The following is a 14,220-nucleotide window of genomic DNA, read 5'->3' on the forward strand; positions in this document are numbered from 1 at the left end:
CTGCTTCGGACACCAGCCAGGTGCCGCTGGCCGCCTTGGCCACCCGGGCACACTGCCGGCTCACGGTCAGCCGGCCGCCCACCAGCTCCCCCAGGCCCTTTTCCTCCGGGCACCTTCCCAGCCGCTCCTCCCCGCCTGCAGCGCTGCCTGGGGTTGCTGTGACCCCGTGCAGGACCCACATGGCTCCTTGAGGAGCCTCATACACTTGGCCTCGGCCCACCAGCCCGGCCTGCCCAGACCCCTCCGCAGCCTCCTGCCCTCAGGCAGGTCAACACAGAACACAGCAACAAGCAGCGGCTGGGCCAATGGGCCAACAGAGCAGTGGGAAGGCCAGATGGATGGGTGAGGGGAGGACAGAGCCATCTGATGGCAACAGCGATGGACATGGGCAAGGGCCCATCTGAGGGCACAGGTGGCTCCAGGAAGGGGCCCTACCCAGGTCCTGCACACATACACTCTCCCCCATCCATGTCCCAGCCCAGCCTGCCAGCCACAGCAGGGAAGCACAGACCTGCCTCACCGGGTACCCAGCCCCCACCCCACACGCTGCCAGCACCCCTTTCACACAGGCACAGATGACGCCCCAGCCTGATGCACCACTAGGGCTGCTGAAGAAAAGAATCTTCGTACTCAGTTTAGCTCAGCAATGCTGACCAGAAAACTAAATCCCTCTAAAAATTCAAGCTTGAGGACATACAACCCTTGCATGCTCACAAAACGGAGGGATGAATGTAGTGCACACTGGCTGTGGATGGAGACAATAACGCAACAAGGAACCCCTCCGGTCTTGGGGGATGAGGGTGTAATAATTTATCTGTCTTCCCATCTTCTCCCCAGACTATTTAATTTACATGCTTGGTTTTATAGGGAGATGTTCCTCATAATCCAGCATGGACACGTGCTAAAAACCTCACGTTATTTTTATAATAGTATTTTTAAAATTAAGATTCCCCCCATTGGTACTATGCACAGTAGTAAAGTTAAACACCCACATAAGTGATAGCAGGATCAAAGACCATGAATCACATAGGTTTCCTTGCAAGCACATTTAGTAGGATGAATAATTTTATATATACTTTATTGTAAAAGAAAAATCAATAGACACACTCCTTTAAAGAAATAAAAATCTAACAGTAAGAAAGGGCAGAGATCACCCATAAAAAGCAGTCTTTAGAGTGACAATGAAGAAGCAAAAAAAGTTAATGATTATGTTGTGCAGATGGAAAATACTAACTGCTAAGCCAAATTAAATAAGATCTGGAAAACCAGTTGCACCATCTCTTGCAATTTAATTTACTCTTCTTTAAATAGAAACCAAGATAATTACCGTTTGGGAGAGCCTGGAATCTAAAAATTCATTGGTATGCCCACTCCGAGTGTTTTCTCTCTATTTTAATGGTGAGCCCACCAAAAATATTAATTCTGAGAAAAAAACCACAATAAATGGCTGTATCTAGGCACAGATTTTTCTCAGAAGAGCTGGAGAAGACAGGCGGAGAGGAGGAGAGTGCTAATTTCTCATGACTCTGAAGGGCCACATCTTGCCTCCACAACTGCCAGCGACAGCCTCCACACCTAATACATTTTTGGTGTCTTCTGCCGAGGTTGCCAACAAAGTATTAAATTTTGGATATGCAGCAGCAGCACACTGGAAATAAGGCCAAACCCGCTAGACTGTAGCACAGAAGCTAACTGACTTTGTATCCAGCACCTGCCTCTGATGGGAAGCACACACTTCAGTGAAAACCTCCAGATTCCATTTATTAGAGAGCTGCTCATCATTCAAAACATTATAGCTCAGGCTGAAAACAAATTATTCTGTTATAAATAATCTGAGCTGCAAGGAGCAATATAGAAGTACAACCCCCACACCTCTGAGATAGGAGTGAGTACCAGACGGCACAGCCTGTATCATTATTCCAAATGAGACATGTAAAGCCTCGGTTTATTTCTTGTTTACATCAGCAAATACCAGGCTTCACAGTGGCACAAGTTACCTTGTGGGAATCTCAACTAACAGTAAATTAATCTGGTTGCAGAGGAAGGGCAATCACAGGATGCATTAAATTAGCACATCCTTGGCCTACAGAGATTTCTAAGAAGTCGTGACACAGAGGCAAAAATGAGTCTCCTGAGAGGGCTCTTGCAATGAAAAATAATCACAAGAACAGCATCCTGATTCTGCTTAGCCACCTTGCACTGCCAGCACACCTTGAACAAAGTCAGAGATTAAAAAGCCCAGGAAATTATTAGCATTTTCAGAGAGATATTTAAATGATTTTACTTAAAAATGCGTTTTATTGATATTTGCCATATATCTTGGAAGATCCCTTTTTAAAGGAACCCTAGTGATGCCATCTGCTGTGCTTTTGTACCTTCTCACACAGATTTACCAGGAACAAACTGCATTATGATGCAGCCCTGTGCTATGAGACAGTGCACAGGTGAGTTGAGTCACTTAAAGCTCACCACCATAGAAGGGACTTCTGGCTCCATTCTTTCCACCTTCTCCTAGTCACATCCTCCTTTTCCTTACAGAGCTCTCCAAGTAAACAGGCCATTTTCTGCTCAGGCCTTATAAAGCAGGACTGTGTGGCCAAGAGCAGAAGTCAGCAGGTAGCTCAGCTGATTTCAGATGGGTAACAGCTGAAATTTTCCCAGGTAACAACTGGGCAGAAAAAAATCCAAACAAGGAGAGTGGGAAATGCTGTTCTGCCCCATCCTGTGTGCTCCTAGCATTGCCTGCCTGCACCTGGTTTCAGGCACCTGAACCTCCTTGCCACAAAAAATGCCCAAGTTGCTCCACTCTGGGGCTAATTAGTGCTGAAGAAGGTACATGATTATAGCCAGAAGAAACAATGAATATTTCATAACTGTTTCCGTGGTTTTCCTTGAGATTTAAATCCCTATTCTCATAATCAATCCTTGCTGATCCCCAAATCTTGACAACAACGGGTATGTTACATGTGCTTGAAAGGTTATTTGCCCGTTCCAGTAGCTTTTTCCATAGCTCCTGCTCCCAGCTAGTACAGGAAATCCCCGTGATATAAAGCAATGGCATTTCAAAGGGGCAGACTGCCTCTTAAAATCATCAGGACCATCCTTTCTCATGCTGACAGTTGTGTACCATCACTGTGGCAACTGCAAGGCCTGCCTGCCTGCGTGCGTGAGAAATATTAGGAAAGCATTAGGCTTATTTTAGCCATATTCTAACGCAATGTAGCACCTGGAAGGGAACAAGCACCATATGAGCAGTCATACTGTGTTTCCACCCTGGAAGTGTTCCACAGCTATTTCTGAGATGACAGGTACTGCACCTTAGAAAACATCTAACAGCTAACCTGGGTTTGTTTGTTCCGTGCTCCTGATACAAAACGAGCTGTGTGAAATGTTGGGCTAGACCCCTCTCCAGCTGGAGCTCCTCTTTTTTACTCCAAGGCAGAGCTAGTTGGAGGATAAACCTTCATGGGCTTGAGGGATGGCTCGAGTACAAGCCTTGGCTGCTGTGCCCAGCTGCTGCTGCCCTGCTGCCTCGCAGGCTGAGCCAACAGCCATGAAATGTAATTTCTCTACCAAACACTGGTGTCACGACCACTTGCTCTTGAAATACTGCCTGGGACTTCAGAAGCATATTAAGTAACACAAGAGCTGCTTCTGAGAGGTTCCCAGGAAGATAAACTGATCAACTGAGAGCCGAAGCAGAGGTGAGGATGAAGGGATTTTATTTGATATTTGCTTCCAGAGGCTTAAATAAATGTTTTTTAAAACCTAAAACATGATATTAAAGTGTTGAATCCCAATGCTTTTGGCAAAAGCTCCCTCATCCAGGAATGATTTCATATCAGCCAAGCTGTTAAGTGGAGGTTGTCATGGAAACAAGTTATATTCAAATGATATGGCCAGAGATATACTGCATTTAGTGAGTTCTTCATTTGCTGCATATTGGGAACATGTCAGAACTAAATGATATTGCATAACTTTGTTTTGTTAAAAACAAACTGGCTCACTGTCCCTGTTTTTCCTGCAGGCTTGCGTCCAGCCCTGCCTGGGCCAGCAGGTTTCCCGCAGTCCCAAGCACTGCTCCGTGGGAGAGGCTGCTCACACAGCCAGCTCCTGCAGGCACCCGGGCACACAAGTCTTCCTTCCAATGCATGAACCTACCAAAGCCAACAAGCAGACGAACCTCTCCTTTAGCTTGTTCAATTGACATAACCATTCACTAGCCCCAAAAGAAGTGCAGTTCAACTAGATCCTTTCCTTCCCTACTAAAACAGTTCCTACATTGTGAAAGTCTAAACAAAAATAAAAAATTCTATAAAATCACATAAAAGTAAAGCCAGTTCATGTGTTCACGGCCATCCCATCAGCGTCCATGACCTCCTTGTAAACGCAGGACTCCTATTAACTTACTGTCTGTGGGCGCTGCTAGAACAAATCTCAGAGGACCATGTGCACACCGAATCTGCATGCCTGCTTTTTCAGCTGCGGAGCTGTCAAAAAGTGCAAGAATTTTGTTCCACATGCGAGGAGTAAACGCCTATTTTTTTACATAAACAAAACTAATGGAATAGTTCTTACTCAAGTTATAAACCAAAATCAAATCATCTTTGGCCAGGACACTGTGTGGAAACTTCAGCTTTCCACAGTGAAAAAGTGAAAAGAAAAATGAAAGATAAAATTGGCTCCAACCTCACTATCATGGGATCCGCTGTGCAGCTTTTACGGAGCAGCATCCAAAGGCAAGCGTTTTAAGCAGTCTCCCAAGGGATCAAGATTCCTGATGGCCCAATAGAAGCTGAGCATGAAGTGAAAGCTAAACAAAAGTAAAACCTTACCCTTAAAGTTGTTACAGAACTGAACATACTGTCAAATTCTTCACAGAAAGGCAACAGCGTCTCAGAACTCTGGGTCTGGGGGCCTGTGAAAACAGAATGGGAGCTTGCTAAGCTCTGAATTTCTCCAAGCTTTCTCTCTATTGCAGTTTATAAAGGGAAAACCCAAGGCTAAATAGCTCCTCTGGTACACGGAAAAGCAAATCACAGGATGGGCTTCTGCCAGATGTGAACATGAAATGTAAGCATGAAGAAGGCAGTACCAGTCCTCCACCTACCTCAGGTTAGTGTGCAGGATCCTTGATGGACCACAGAATCACGGCTCTCTTTGGTCACCATCGCTTCTGAAGGACGGCTGAGCCTCATCCAAATCCCTTCACAATTAAGTACAGGCATGTATTGACTTCCATACGCTTTAGGTTAGATCTTTATTTTTTACCTAGCCATCTCTGGGGAGCTGAACTGGCTTAACTCCGCATCCAATCCATGCATCGAGTATTAGGAGACTTGAGTTTCTTTCTTGGCGTTGGATCCTAGGCTTCTGCTTTCATCCCTCCCCCTTCCTCTTCCCCACGCTTGTAAGGCACTGGAGCTATTTTGGCTGCTAAAGAAAGAGATGCCCAGCAAAGGTGAGATCAGGGCCATAAATGCAACAAACCTGACAGACCTCAAAGCTAAGTTATATGTTGGAAATGAACTCCAAACAGCTTGTTTCTCCTTATTTCCCAGTAAAATATCTGCAGAATGTTTCATTTAGATATCGCTTCCCCAAACACCGGGACCCCAAACAGCACCATCCACAATGCTATTCTATGTTATATTAAATCAAAAAGAACATTACTGGCACCACACCTGGCACTGGCTTTGACGTGGAACATGAGCTTAAATACTGATCTTTCTTTTTACAGGCATCCCAGTATACAGCTGAAGGAAACAATGTGCAAAAGTCACATCCTACACACCGAGCAAACCGTGTTAGCCTGTACCGCAGAGTAAGCCTGGGATGGCAAGCCTCATCTACTATTGATATTGTAAAAAATGAGTAAATTCTAAAATAAAAAAACCACATAAAATAATATTTTACAGGGTTTATGCTCATCTCTTAAAAATTATGAGCTCAGTGCTGCTCTATGGTTCAGCTCATAGGGGTCATTCAACTTTCTGCATCACACGATCAATCTGGTACCCGTCCAAGCCAGGAAAGCCCAGGGCCCCTCTGGAAATAAACCACTAGAGGGAGAATGACTTCAGCAATGTAACACCCACAGGGAGAAAACCCTGCGCATCACTTAAAAAAAAAAAAAAAATCAAGATTCAGAAAAAAACGTGCTCCCGATGGCTCAGGTCAAAATTACTCTTCGTGTTTCTTCTTCACAAATAAAAAGTGGCTGAAACTAATGGGTCAAGTTCAGCTTCGTTACCATAAATTGAGGGAGCGTTGTGTAAGTGGGATCAGGCAGTCACGTATTCTACCGTTTGAAAGAGAGGTTAGGCTGATTCTATTAAAAAAAACCACACCAGAAAAATACCCCAGCCACTGAAAATACTAATAGCTGTATCCTAGCAACATCACAGATTCCATGTGGACTTTGTTCTGGAGTCTACAGTCTTATTTCATCAAAATTATTGACTTTCTCAAAGTCTCTAAACGACCATCAAAACCCAGTTAGTGCTTAAAAATTACAAACATTTAATTAGTCACATTAATAAGAAAAAGAAAAAGAAAAAGAGAAAGAAAAAGGAAAAGGAAAAGGAAAAGGAAAAGGAAAAAGAGAAAAAGAAAAAGAAAAAGAAAAAGACAAAGAAAAAGAAAAAGAAAAAGAAAAAAAAAAAAAGAAAAAGAAAAGCAGCATTGCATGCTAGCGCCCCCTTTTCATGGCGCTCAGTTTAGCTCCCTTTGAAATCAACGTCAAAATTCCCACTTCACTTACTGGTAGCAAAGCTGGGTCCCTCCTTTGAGAAGCGAAGCTGGAAGTGGCCCGACAGAACTTGGCAGATGAGGTTTGTTTCCCAGGCTGGGCTCATGCATTGCACAGATGAAATTCATACAGCTGTCCACTGTCCTCCCAGTCATCACGTCCTTATTTTGAAGGTAATTCAATTGGCATGCAAGTGATATACAGAGGCTTTCTACAAGGGTTTTGTACTATGCATATAACCAAGGTCATCTTTTTTTCTAAGCTTGGTTTTTATTTAACCACAATAATTTTTTTCAAGGTCACAAAAACCGTGAAATCCTGTTGAATCGTCCCAAGAGCCCATACCCTGCTCCTCACAGGTATGAAGACTTCACATTTAACACAGCTCTGGAAGGTTTTTCCTCATCAGCCCTGCGTCACTGAAGTGAACTTTATTACACAAAATACAAGAGAAAAAGGCCAAATAATCATTAAAAAATGAAACCACCCAACCCTCCCAAAGAAAAACCCTTTGCACAAAAGGAACAACTAAAAAAACCAACCAACCCAACCCCAAACAAATAAGCTGTTAGTTATCCTTAACAGCTTGCACCATGCTCTGAGGAATCCTGGGGCATTTTGGCATTTAGCTCAGGGTTTGGCCAGGCTCAGAATGTGGTCACAATTTTCATTGTGCTCCAAACTACATCACCGCTTTTCTGACAGTTTTTATCTGTTATTTCAAGCTCTGCTTCAGTAAGTTAGCAAGACCTTTTACCAGAGAGAAAGTGCTATTAAAATAATAGATTCCTTTTCATCAGCCTGCCTTAAAAGCTCAGTTGATAGGATAGTATGGTAAAAAATGTTTCTTGTGCTTTACTTAGCCTACAAAGTTGGTTGAGACCCATGAACACTTCTAAACTGCAAAACCTTTTTACGTGCTCTTTCTATAGTTCATAATTAAGTGACGAGAGAACGCCTTTGTTGAAGGAGTAATTTAAATATAGAAGGGTTACTTAGTGACTTTCAGCCTTTGAGCATGAATCTGGTGGTGACTGGATTTGAATCCCAGGCGCGGCGCTGAACAGTCTGCCTTGAGCTGCCCCCTGAACCGCTGCTCCCGGTCAGGGGACTGCGCTGCTGGATTGCCATCCCACTCCAACACCCTGGCAAGGGCTTCATCTAAGCAGACAACACCCGTTTAACTAAGAATTTAGCAGTCGTGGATGCTCTTACATCTTTAAATCTCACAGTGTGAGTCATGCCCAACGATTTCACATTGCTCATCCTTTCCTTCCAACCAGCTGTGGAGGGCGAAGGGGCTGTAGGCAAGGAGGGGACATCCCTTGGCACAGAGTGCCAAAATAAGAGCAGTTCTGGCCTCAGCCTAAGCCATGCAGAGGTATAACCAACAGGAAAGGCAATATATAAGGACAGTAGAACAGCAAAGAAATCAGCTTTCAGATTTTATTTACTCAAGTTAAAAGATGGTATCAGAAGGTACTTCCAGCACCTCAAATAACTCTCCCTGATGATCAGATTTACTCCAAAACTGCTCCAAGGAGAGCAACTAAACAAAAATTTGAGAGCTGCATACCAAATTATGTTCCTAGTTATACCTTGAAAGAGTTAGCTGTTGGGCTAATTTATACCTGGGTAATACGTAAAAGGAGGGGGGGAATAGATATACACATAATAAAAATACATAATAAAGATCAAGATGCTTTGACTAGCCAAGCAGATTTTATTTGAAAGCTCCCTTTAGGGTTTAGTAAAGAGTAGCAGCTACAGCCTGTTGACCAGTTGCAGCAGGATTGCTTTTGATGGCAAACACTGCAGACAGCAAGTGGAGAACAGCAAGGGCTGAACTCATACTAAGGAGGTAAAAACCCGCTTTCCTGGTGATTCTGAAAATGAACTTTCAGTCGTGCATTACCTTTTTTTTTTTTTTTTACCCAGTGAATTTTCTAGGCAAACGTTCATAGTAGGTCTATCCAAAAGCAGAGAGAGGATAGCAGTGGAAAAAAATTGTTTTGTAATCAGAACAGCTACCTTTTGTTCTGCAGCTGCCCACACTGTCCACGGTGAATTTGCTGTTGGGTGCCAAAGGCCGTTTCACCATGACGAGGGTGGTGGATTCATCCTGTGCTGCTGAGATGGCGCAGCCCCTGCGCAGGGAAGGCAGTCTGCGAGGGCTGGAGTCAGTCATGCAGGGAGACGTGACACGCAGTGCAGAAAGCCTGTTGTTTTCTGTTTGTTTCTCCTGTTCTACCACAGCCCGTGGAGATGGCTGCAGTACACACGCGTACGCATGTAATTAGGAATACACTTATTTATTGCAAGACGTTATAACCCTTCCTGCTAACAAAGAACCTGGGGCTTGAGAAGCACCGCAGTGGCGGAGCCAAGGGCTGGCAGTGCTACTAAAGGCAATAAGCTGCTTATCTCCGGCCTAAGGAGTTTATAGCACCCACGTATCTCCAAAAGCTCATGAGCTACTCCGTGAGCAGTTGAGACATTAGATGCACAAGAACAGCAGTGGCTCGAGGATGCTACAGCACAGATAAAACTTCTGAGCTTGGCTAGTCTGCAGCAGGCTGGTTCAATAGCCTGAAGCAATCCCGCTTAGGTAGGAACTGGAGAAAGCCTGATCTTGTGAAATGCTCCTTAGCATCCAGCTTTGCTAGGAGAAGAGTGCGCAGCGACAGCTCAGCCCTGAAGAGGGGCTGCTCCCGCCTCCCTGGTACCCACCAAGAGCCGAAACCGGCAGGGCACGGCATCTCACAGCATCACCTGCCACAGGAAGCTGAGAATGGCCCCACACTGCATCCGACTCTCCCTTGCCCTGCACTCCTCCGGTCACTCACAGGGCTGAGGGGTGGGAACGCAAGCCAGGCAGCTGGCCTACATCCCCTGGGAGACTTATAGAGAGAGGAAGAGAAGGAACAGGAAAATCTGGGCCTGGGGAGGCTCCCCTGGAGATTTTAGAGGAATGGCTTTTTGTAACTTTCTTGGCATGTCCACGGGACTGGATCACAGCTACCTGTAGAAAGCCACCATATCAGGGATATCTCCTGTCTCACTGCGGCAATTCCCCACGTCACAGGGGAGCTCCTCCACAAAAGAACTGCTTCTGAAGAACAGCGTGTCACCAACAATTCAGCGGGTTAAGTTTAGCAGAGCCAGTGATAGAAGCGAGCAGGAAGGAACTATTCCCCTCTGCTTTTCTTCCTTCTCCATTGAGCAAAGTCTTTAAAGACCAGCTCCCTTTGCAGAAGGCTACAGAACTTCTAGCAAGTGGCATGCATGGAGGCATTCACAGCCATGATACCTGTGTCTGGTTATTTCCAGTCAAAATAATCTCCTACTCAATTATGGAGAAGAATAGAGGAGCTCAGCCTGACTCACAATCACATGGGGGAAAAATGAGAGGAGTTGTTCAAGTTCAAAACGTTCAGCTCGCTGTGGAGGAGGATTAGTACCACTGTGGAAGGAGGCTTTCTCTCCCTCTGCAACAGCACAGCACTAAGGGATGGAAAAGACCCGAGTCCACTTCCCTGCTGTGCCAAATATACTCCTCCGTTCTTCTCTCCTCCCTCCCCAAGAGAGCATATGAAGTATTAAACAGCTAGGAATAAGCCCTTGAAAAATGTGATAGCTGGCTGTCAGATACCTCTCTGCCAGATAGATGCGGCTGTGTGACTGCTCGCCTGCAGATCCTCCGCTGCCATCCAGGAAATCGGGATTCAACAGTGACATTAATACTCTCGGCCACTTCGGTGTCACCTGCATGTTTTGCACAACTGTGCTAACACTTCTGTGAACAAAGCCACATCCAAAACGCTTCATTAGTGTTTTGCTGAGCACAGATCCAGCCTCTCCTGGCCCATGTTCCTCCCAGCCTGATGGCTGTCCCCAGTGCCCCATCCCCGACCTGACATCGGACCCTCTGCAAGCAAGAGGTAGGGTGGGGGTCTTCCAGCGTTGATTTAAATCTGTCTTCATGTCACAGGCATGTACCTTGGCTCCGCCTTGGTTACAGAGGGCAAGCATGACTCCTGTGCAAAGCTGTTATTTTGCGTAACACTGTAAATTTTGCAGACTTAAAACTTCTCACGCTGTTTTCTTGTTAGCCAGTGCCCAAACACTACCTTAGTGTATCGCCTTCTCTTCTGTTGTTGTTACAAAGTACTATCATGATCCTTGCAAACTCCCACAAACGTACTTCATTATCTCCTTGCATTTCTTCCTCCCTTTGCAGGGGTAAGTGATAGCTATGGTTGTACCGATGCCATTCCCTAGGCTGCAACCTTGCTGTTTGCTCGTCCTTCCCCCTTCTCCAGGGTTCCTATCGGCTCTTTCTCCCATCTCACAGTTGGATTTTAAGTTCTCTTGGTAAAGGGACAGCTTTTTGTTTTGCTTATGTCACATACTGGTCCCTGACTCACTCCGTTAGGTGCAAAGATAACACAAATAATGAATGTCATCTGGAAAGCTGTCTGGGAATTACAGGAACCTGAAAGGAGGATCCAAATCTTTCTTGCGCCAGCATCCGACTAGAGCCTCTGTTATCCCTTTCTGCTTCAGTCTGACCTTTCTGTCTCCTCAATTACTAAGCCTGAAAACTTTCCCTTGCCTGAATTACCTGTGATGGCAAAATAGTTTTGGCTGACAGCTCTCACCTGTCCTGCTTCCCTGTGGCATCTTGGCTGTGGAAGGGCTTCTGGGTTTGTCCTTCAGGCATGTCCAGCCATCTCCCACTTCTTCCTTATGCCACAACAGAGGTAACGCAGATTTCTACTACAGTAGTACCAAGGATACAGGACACTTCTCTTTCCAGGAACATTACACAGAGCTCTGAGACACAAGAACACAAATACCATCACCACTAATAAACAGCTACGGCTTCAGGAGGAATACCAGTGACTGGTGGAAGGAAGGCAACACGCCACAGTATTTGCTGTAAGAGCTGTATTTCAGCTGTCTTTCCCATTAGAGGCAGCGAGTGGAGAACACGAAGAGGCAGCCAATTCAAGTAAGACACATTGAAAGGTCAGAGGAATCCATCTAGCCTGTGCAGCACCATTTTGTAAGCAGCAAACAGCTCTTCGTTAAACACGTTTTGTGAAAGAGATTGAAGCGAGGAAGGGGAATAGCTTACATGCTTATCACAATCTCTGGAAATTACCTGTTCCCTATGACTGCTGCCATGAAACTGGCTCTCATGCAGCCAAATCAATATACACCCCTGGGTTCAGCCCCGGGCACCAGAGGTGGGGAGCCCAGCATCGCTGCGCCATGCCCGGGGTAAAGCCCTGCGCCGAGGTGCTCCCGCTCAGCTGGGGTCGGACACCCCGCAGCACGCTGCAGAATCCAGCAGCACCGAAGACAAAAGGTTCACTGTGGGGGTGTCGGGGCAGTCCCTGCTGCTCCTTTGGACCCTTAACAGGGGGCACCTCCACAGGCACCCTGGTCCCTGTGTGCTGGATGGACTCCTCCAGCAGCTCTGCGACAGCAGAGGGGTTTACAAAATACCCTTTTTCTCATTTTTTAGTCAGACACTGTAAATGTGGCACTGTCCTAATGTCCAAACTGAGACTGAGCCTGGGCAAGGAGCTTGGTTGAACCTGATGGGTCTGATGCAAAGAGGACATGAAGCACCCCAAGGTGGAGGTGTGCCTGCATGGGGACATCCAGCCGGGGCAGGGAGGGCTCTGCCCCTGGCAGGGGGGGTCAGAATATGGGCTGGAGCGTAACTAACAGGCAGAGGCACCCGGCGTGTCTACCCCAGGCCAGCCCCTTTGGGAGGCAAGGGGCCTGCTCCTATGAAGACTCTTAACCCCTCACCTGCCCCTTATTTTCTCCATTCCTTTTGGCTGTTCCTTTAGCATCACACCTCTCAGTCAGCCCTGCAAGGAAGCTGGCCCCAAATTCCTGGCTTACACCTCCAATAACACTATATAGCAGGGGAGCAGGCCTGGGAAGTTGGATGAAACACCATTCCCTGCCGGCTCTCCCCTCGCTACAGGTGGGAGAAAGATGAGCTAGCAATTTGCTGCTGGCCTGGCAAGATAGCAGTGAATTACGGCAGCTCCTGAGCCAGCTCAGCTGCGCTGGCAAGTGTTCAGGGAGAGAAGAAACCCTACCCGCAGGCGCAGAAGAGGGAAGCAGGTGTGCTATTCCTTTTTGCTCACTTGATGGCAGAGATCACAGAGCTAACAGGGTCCATAAGGTCTCCTCTGCTCCTCCAAAAAGCCACGCGCCCCCAAGGACAACTGATCCCCATACTCCTGCTTGGCAAAGTGCTTTGGATGCTTGGCACCGTGCTGTGAGAGACTCTGGTAGTGTGTGTTGCACCAGGGGCAAGCGAGGTACGCAGTGTCCCTGGTGTCCCCAGCTCCTCCAGAAATACACTGCTTGTGACGCCAGTGCTGCCGAGGGGACACCGTGCACCCGGCGCTCAAGTCACTGCACAAACGTGAGAAACGCCTTGAAAATTGCACAGAGCACTGAACAACCCGTGGGCAACTCTCTGTCACAGTAAAACTTTGGTGCAAATGAGAAACCTAACAACTGAAAACAGCTCAGATGTACTGGTAAGAAGCAAAAAGCAGCCTCAGTTATCTTCTGCCACCTTTTTTTTTTCCCTCTCAGGATTTCTTTGCCTACCTAACACTAGCAATAAATAACAGATGCCAAGCACATCCACGGGCAAATGAAGTCCTGTGCATGATACAGGTTGCCCCAACACATCTTTGGGCCCAAGTCTGGTTTTCGTTCCACCAAATGCCAGGAGTTCAGCAGAGCTGCTCAGGATGTCTGGTGGCACGATCGAGGCCAGTGCCTGGCCCCCGCCACGCCCAGCAAGACTTTCTGAAACCAGCCAGAAAGACGCACTCCAAAGCTCCTCCACTGACATCCTGCTTCTGGGGCTGATGCAGACGATTTAATTGCTATCGCTTCTGGAATAACACTGAATTGACTGATGGCTTTTAATAGAATGCTCAAAAAGGATTTCAGACGTGTCCTTCACAAGAGGCCACGAAGGGAACGCGGTAATAGTGCAGTAATTGCATTAACATCTCCAGTGAGCCCAGGGCTGCGTGGCAGTGCGTGCCTTGCGCGGCACACAGAGAGGCCTTGCCCTAAATACGCAAGGATGGCCAAGTGGGAGAGAGAGGACAAGGATCTGTGTCTCACTGGACTACATTAATTAAACTGCCCGTTATAAACCTGGACCAACGGTACAGGTGCATCAGCAGCTCTCTACTAGTCAGGCCAAACATGTTCTCCCCAGCTCACAGACATGCCTACCCAGCCCTCCCTGAGCGCCCCAGAGCTGGTAAGCCCCTGCGAAACGCGGGAACACCAACAGCATCCATATGGGTTGGGGACAATTTGCCACCTCCCCTCCTGTTTTGTCACCTCAGGACTCCCAGTCAGACCCCAAGTCTCAGGCTCCTGCCTTGCAGAGGCAGCTTTTCCTCGAT

Source organism: Falco rusticolus, chromosome 4, assembly GCF_015220075.1.
Source record: "Falco rusticolus isolate bFalRus1 chromosome 4, bFalRus1.pri, whole genome shotgun sequence".
In the NCBI taxonomy this organism is placed as follows: domain Eukaryota; kingdom Metazoa; phylum Chordata; class Aves; order Falconiformes; family Falconidae; genus Falco; species Falco rusticolus.